The sequence below is a fragment of the Oncorhynchus nerka genome, linkage group LG20 (assembly GCF_034236695.1).
Source record: "Oncorhynchus nerka isolate Pitt River linkage group LG20, Oner_Uvic_2.0, whole genome shotgun sequence".
In the NCBI taxonomy this organism is placed as follows: Eukaryota; Metazoa; Chordata; class Actinopteri; order Salmoniformes; family Salmonidae; genus Oncorhynchus; species Oncorhynchus nerka.
Genome location: NC_088415.1, coordinates 39,117,295 through 39,124,793, shown reverse-complemented (window position 1 = coordinate 39,124,793; position 7,499 = coordinate 39,117,295).

Sequence of the window (7,499 nt, the reverse complement as noted above, 5' to 3'; positions counted from 1 at the left end):
CACGCCCCATTCTCCTCGACTGGGCAGCAGTGGAGCAGGTTGAGAGCTTCAAGTTCCTTGGTGTCGACATCAACAAACTAACAAGGCCCAGGCACACCAAGACAGTCGTGAAGAGGGCACAACAAAACCTATTCCCCCTCAGGATATTGAAAAGATTTGGCATGGGTCCTCAGATCCTCATAAGGTTTTACAGCTGCACCATCGAGAGCATCCCTGACGGGTTGCATCATTGCCTGGTATGGCAACTGCTCAGCCACCGACCGCAAGGCACTACAGAGGGTAGTGCATATACGGCCCAGTACATCACCGGGGCCAAACTTCCTGCCAACCAGGACCTCTATACCAGGCGGTGTCTGAGGCCGGCCCTAAAAATTGTCAAAGACTCCAGCCACCCTAGTCATAGACTGTTCTCTTTGCTACCACATGGCAAGCGGTACCGGAGAGCAAATCGAGTTCCAAGAGGCTTCTAAACAGCTTCTACCCCCAAGCCATAAGACTCCTGAACATCTAACCAAATGGCTTCCCAGACTATTTACATTGACCTTCCCCCCTTTACGCTGCTGCTACTCCTTGTTATTATCTACGCATAGTCACTTTAATAACTCTACCTACATGTACATATTACCTCGACTAACCGGTGCCCCCCGCACGTTGACTCTGCACAGGTACACCTTGTATGTAGTCTCGCTATTGTTATTTTACTGCTGCTCTTTAAATTATTTGTTACTTTTATTTCTTATTCTTATATATTTTTGTTGCCATTTCTTTTAACTGCATTGTTGGTTGAAGGCTTGTAAGTAAGCATTTACTATAACGTCACCTGTTGTATTCAGAGCATGGGACAAATAAAATTAGATTTGAAGACCAGAGAGAGCAGCAGGAAATGTCAGGAATATAAAAGGAGGAGAATAAAAAGGAAATCACTGGAGAAAAAGTGGAACAATATAGACATACATGCACCCAAAGAAGGATGTTGAAACCAGAACGAGCCAAGAGCCAGTGACCCCTAAACACACCAGACAAAGGAGACCAGACATCTGCTCCCAGATTACACCAGACAGTATGTTAAAAACAAGCTTAAAGGCCCAGTGCAGTCAAAACATAATTTTCCTGTGTTCGATTTACACTCACTGGACAGTTTATTAGGTACACCCATCTAGGATCAGGTCGGACCACCCTTTGCCTCCAGAACAGCCTGAATCGTTGAGGCATGGATTCTACAAGGTGTCGGAAACATTCCACAGGGATGTTAGTCCATGCTGACGCGATGGCATCACACAGTTGCTGCAGATGGTACATTCATGCCGCGAACAGCCCATTCCATCTCATCCCAAACTTGCTCTATTTGGTTTGGTACTTAATTGACACCCAAAAATGATTTGAAATTGAGATAAAACATTTGCATTGCTGCTAGCATAATAGTAGATAACACTAGTTAGTTTTGCGAGCCAATGCTATCTCTAACTCCCTTTATACTTAATGCAGAGACATACTAAATGTATCCATGAATTCATCGGACTCTGGGGAAGTAGATAAATGGATTCAATGCCAAAATCCCTATGTATCACTTTAAGTCCCATGGCATGGAACCAGTGGAGGCTGCGGAGGGGAGGACGGCTCATAATAATGGCCAGAACCGAGCCAATGGAATGGCATCAAACACAAGGAAACAATGTGTTTGATACCATTCCAACAATTTCACTCCAGCCATTACCCCCGAGCCCATCCTCCCCAATTAAGCTGCCACCAACCTCCTGTGCGTGGAACACTGACAGAACATCCCAATGTCCCCTCTAGGCTCTATATCATCCACTAACACCACACACTGTTGGTGACTTCACTTGTCAAGCAAACTACATTCAATCGCACACACAGGTATCATAATTATGTCCCTTTGTCCATAATATTGTTTAGCCTGTGTACATTTATCATTCTATCCATATTTAGCCATGTATATTTCTTGTTGCACTTGTCCACAGAGCGACCAGACAAGACATCTGGTACCAGATTAGACCAGTGTGTTTAAATGCAGAGGCTTAAGAGCCTGGAACACGGATGGTTGAGACAACCGATTAGGCTACTCAACTTCAAACCCACAGTCACCATCATATACTGACTGTACATCATATAGGACAAAAGGTGTACAAGAGGGCATTAGGAAAAAGCAGAATACTTGCATTGCAGTATTGTAAAGAATCAGCTTTTTGCAGAATTGTATAAATGAAAGAATATCTAGTAGACTTTGAAGTCATGAACGTTTTCCAATGCAAACGTAACCTGCTTGCTCTGACATGTGCTTGGGAGATTGTGTGCTGGCAGGCCAAAACAAACATTTTGGGAAAATACAATCAATAATATTAGAGGGATATCTACAAACAGGTGAACCTAATTCATCTTCTTTCAACAGCATTGATTCCCAGTAGACTATAATCGTGGGTGATGTCAAGTCATCTTTAGCTCAAATCTGAGACCAAAATACTTCAGCCATCAGCCACCAACTGTGATGATTCCCCCCTCTGGTCATTTGCCAAGGAAAGGCATAAACTTTGGGAGGTGTTGGCTTCTTGCCTCAGTAAACTGGTGCTGGTCAACTCAAAACTAAACTGTGTCAACTTGGTGCCCTGGGTTCAAAGTCACAAGGTGTTCTTGTTCACGTAGGCTAAACCTACTTTCGACTTTCTTGGCCAAAACTCTATCAGAGTCTGGTCAAATTAATGTATTCTCAGACCAACTAAACAGCATCCATCCTCTGTAAGCACTAGTCATACTTACTAGGGATATAATCTGTAATGCACATATCTTACATCAATTATAATTAACATAAAACACGCTAACGGAGGACTCCTGACCAGTGCACGGAAAGAATTCCACAAGGGAATAGCCTAGACGACTGTGAAAAAAAAGCCAAGTGCATCTCAAATGGGCATAGCAGGCAAGGCCATCCTTTAACATCAAATCATATGAGTACATGCGTGAAACGTCGAAGGATAATACATGTGATTATGAATGACTTATTTAAGAGCGAAGAGAAACGTGACTGAATATAGGATCTACTTACTGAGTCGTAGTCGGAGACCAAGCCAACTCCTTTGAGGTGACTTGTGCTGTAGAACTGAATTCATGGTCCACTTGCTTGGAACCATTTAGGTCCTATTCTTGGTTCTTATGCTGAAAATCCCCCAATATCAATGGTTGGTCATCTTCATGTCTAGTCTCAACGAATGGTGGTAGATTCCGATGGTCCTGTCTTGAAGTTTGAATCTAACTTGAATGTGCCATTATATCACTCTCCGTTTCGCCTAGGTGGCATCGTATGATCGCTCCCGTAAACCGCATAATATTGTTCTATATTGGAGCGCTCCCCGTGCTCGACGTTATTTGTAGATCAGTTTGAGAGCAAACAACCTGTTAAAAAACAATCCATTGAAATAATAATCCAACCTTTCGTGACTAACTAACCTGTCACACGATTGGCTGACTGGTGCAGAATATGTCTCATTCAAGGTAATAAACACCGCATAATAAAAGGTCAATTCTCCAATATGGCAAATAGGACGCCTCTGTTTTTGTTTACTCCGCTATGCAGCAGTAACCTGTTGCTTCACAAAAAGCATTATCTTCGTCGTCCAGATCAGAAATATCATATTTGCCCAATCACCACCGTAGCGTTAGTCCCTCCCTCACGATACACTTTGTTTTAATCGCCGGTTATTGCACGGGTGAAGCACGCGGGCTACTCTGTTGCATTTTTGGCCACTGACTTCTTCGTTGCTTTCGGCAAAGCACATTAAAGTCGGGAAACATAATTCCCCGCCAAGTATCGTCGTCTGTCCCTCCACTTTTCAACCATTAAAAGCCTTTTCCATTCATTCAGTCTACCTTCTTTTCTTTCCAGTTACAAGTTGGCATTATGTTGCAGCTAGGGGCGCCATTCATTCAGTCTACCTTCTTTTCTTTCCAGTTACAAGTTGGCATTATTATGGAAGCCCATAATACCATCTCAAAATGCAAAGGTACTAAATCGAGATTTTTAGATACATAGGTGAAAATGTCGAGATACTAAGTCGACATGTTTTAGATACGGTTAAGTCTAAATTAGCAGAAACGAACAAAACATATATATATTTTTTTGTATACCGTAATTATAGGAAATGTTTCTTCATTTGTAACTTTGTGCTGTGATTCCAGAGGTGGCACCACAAGTCCCAGAGTTAGGGAGAGAGTTGTTTTCCTGGTGCCCAGAGTTTCTCATGATCTGTTGACATTGAATAACCAACCTATGACATAAAATAAATCAGCTGTAAAACAGTTGCATATGGGCTGTGATGGGAACAAATTCGTTCAGGTCATATGTATTTAAAAAATGAATCAAATCAAAGTTTGTAGAGTCACAAGCTTGATGTAGTCATTGTGAGATCGGAATATGGGATCAAATACTAAACTTTTGACAAAATGTAATACACTATAAGTGAATTTGTCCAAATACTTATGACACCTTCAAATGGGGCGACTAAATTAAATCTAATTGTATTTGTCACGTGCGCTGAATACAACAGGTGTAGACCTTACAGTGAAATGCTTACTTACAAGCCCTCAACCAACAATGCAGTTTTAAGAAAATACAAAAAAAGTCAGAAATAAGAATAGCAAATAATGAATTAAAGAGCAGCAGTAAATAACAATAGCGGGGCTATATACAGGGGGTTCCGGAGTCAATGTGCGGGGGCACCAGTGTCGAGGTAATTGAGGTAATATGTACATGTAGGTAGAGTTATTAAAGTGACAATGCACAGATAATAACAGAGAGTAGCAGCAGCGTGGAGGGCCTTCCTCTGACACCGCCTGGTATAGAGGTCCTGGATGGTAGGAAGCTTGGCCCCAGTGATGTACTGGGCTGTATGCACTACCCTCTGTAATGCCTTGCTGTCGGAGGCTGAGCAGTTGCCATACCAGGCAATGATGCAACCTGTCAAAATGCTCTCGATGGTGCAGCTGTAAAACCTTTTGAGGATCTGAGGACCCATGCTAAATCTTTTCAGTCTCCTGAGGCGGAATAGGTTTTGTTGTGCCCTCTTCACGACTGTCTTGGTGTGCTTGGACCATGTTAGTTTGTTGGTGATGTGGACGCCAAGAAACTTGAACTTCTCAATCTGCTCCACTGCAGCCCCGTCGAGGAGAATGGGGCGTGTTCGGTCCTCCTTTTCCTGTAGTCCACAATCATCTATTTTTGTCTTCATAACATTGAGGGAGAGGTTGTTGTCCTTGCATCGGGAAACTTAATGATGGTGTTGGAGTCGTGCCTGGCCGTGCAGTCATCAGTGAACAGGGAGCAGAAGAGGGGACATGCACCCCTGAGTGGATCCCGTGTTGAGGATCAGCATAGCGGATGTGTTGTTACCTACCCTTACCACCTGGGGGAAGCCCGTCACGAAGTCCAGGATCCAGTTGCAGAGGGAGGTGTTTAGTCCCAGGGTCTTTAGCTCAGTGATGAGCTTTGAGGACACTATGGTGTTGAACGCTGAGCTGTAGTCAATGAATAGCATTCTCACATAGGTGTTCCTTTTGTCCAGGTGGGAAAGGGCAGTGTGGAGTGCAATAGATATTTCATCATCTGTGGATTTGTTAGGGCGGTCTAGGGTTTCTGGGATAATGGTGTTGATGTGAGCCATAACCAGCCTTTGAAAGCATTTCATGGCTACAGACGTGAGTGCTACGGGTCGGTAGTCATTTAGGCAGGTTACCTTAGTGTTCTTGGGCACAGAGACTATGGTGGTCTGCTTGAAACATGTTGGTATTACTGACTAAGACAGGGAGAGGTTGAAAATGTCAGTGAAGACACTTGCCAGTTGGTCAGCGCATGCTCGGAGTACACGTCATGGTAATTCGTCTGGCCCTGCGGCCTTGTGAATGTTGAACTTTAAAGGTTTAAAGGTCTGACTCACATCGGCTGCGGAGAGCGTGATCACACAGTCGCCCGGAACAGCTGATGCTCTCATGCATGTTTCAGTGCTATTTGCCTCGAAGCGAGCATATAAGTTATTTAGCTCGTCTGTTAGGCTCGTGTCACTGGGCAGCTCTCGGCTGTGCTTACCTTTGTAGTCTGTAATAGTTTGCAAGCCCTGCCACATCCGTCATGCCTCAGAACAGGTGTAGTACGATGCAATCTTAGTACTGTATTGATGCTTTGCCTGTTTGATGGATCATCAGAGGGCATAGCGGGATTTCTTATAAGCTTCCAAGTTAGAGTCCCTCTCCTTGAAGGCGGCAGCTTTACCCTTTAGCTCAGTGCGAATGTTGCCTGTAATCCATGGCTTCTGGTTGGGGTATGTACGAACAGTCACTGTGGGGACGACATCATTGATGCACTTATTGATGAAGCCAGTGACTGATGTGATGTCCTCCTTAATGCAATTGGAAGAATCCCAGAACATATTCCAGTCTGTGCTAGCAAAACAGTCCTGTTGCTTAGCATCTGCTTCACCTGACTACTGGTGCTTCCTGCTTTCATTTTTGCTTGTAAGCAGGAATCAGGAGGATAGAATTATGGTCAGATTCGCCAAATGGAGTAAAGGTGGTCTAGAGTTTTCTTCCCTCTGGTTGCACATTTAATATGCTGAAGGAAATTAGGTCAAACTGATTTAAGTTTCCCTGCATTAAAGTCCCTGGCCGCCTCTGGATGAGCGTTTTCCTGTTTTGGGTTGCATCATGTATGCTTTTTTATTTTAGGCTATACATACATAGCTTAGGCAATAAATAAATGACCTTACTGCTTCTTTTCCCTTGGCCAGAGGAGATCAGAGTGCATAGGCATCTCTAGGCAACCTGCAGCTATCAGTAGACTACAGTTTATCAGACTCAAGCACAGATTAATTGTGCACGAGTTGAGAAATTATGAGGCAAATCAGTCTAAACAACAGTACTTTGTTTCTCTTTTCAACGCTGTTGTGTTAATATTTTCTATTAAATCAAATAAAAAATGCTGGGGCAAATGTCAGCTTGTCAGCTGGCCCTGCTGTGCTGATCTCTGCAATGTGCATAGATGGAAATTCCACATAATGCTACAAATGAAGAAAACCTATCCTATATGTAGTATCTCAACGTTTTGACTTAGTATCTCAACATTTTGAGATTATATCCTGAAATCGTAGACAGTACTGTATCTTGAAAGTTTGAATTACACTTCTAGAAATGTTGAGATAGTATTGAAATTGTTATGGTATTTTGGTGGCGGGAATGAGATTCCATACATTTTCAACTCTACTGATGGTTTTGTCAATAAAAATGTTGCGTTATATAGCGAATGTGCCACTCTGGTCTTGGCACCTGCAATCTAGCCCAATGGTTCTCAAACCTCTCCTTGGGGACCCCCAGACGTTTCAAATTTAGTTGTAACCCTGGCCAGGACCAAGTCTGGGAAAACCTGGTCGACATTATGAGATTATTATGGGCAAAAGAGTGAGATTATTTTTATTTGTCAAATGGCAGCCAAGCATCGATCA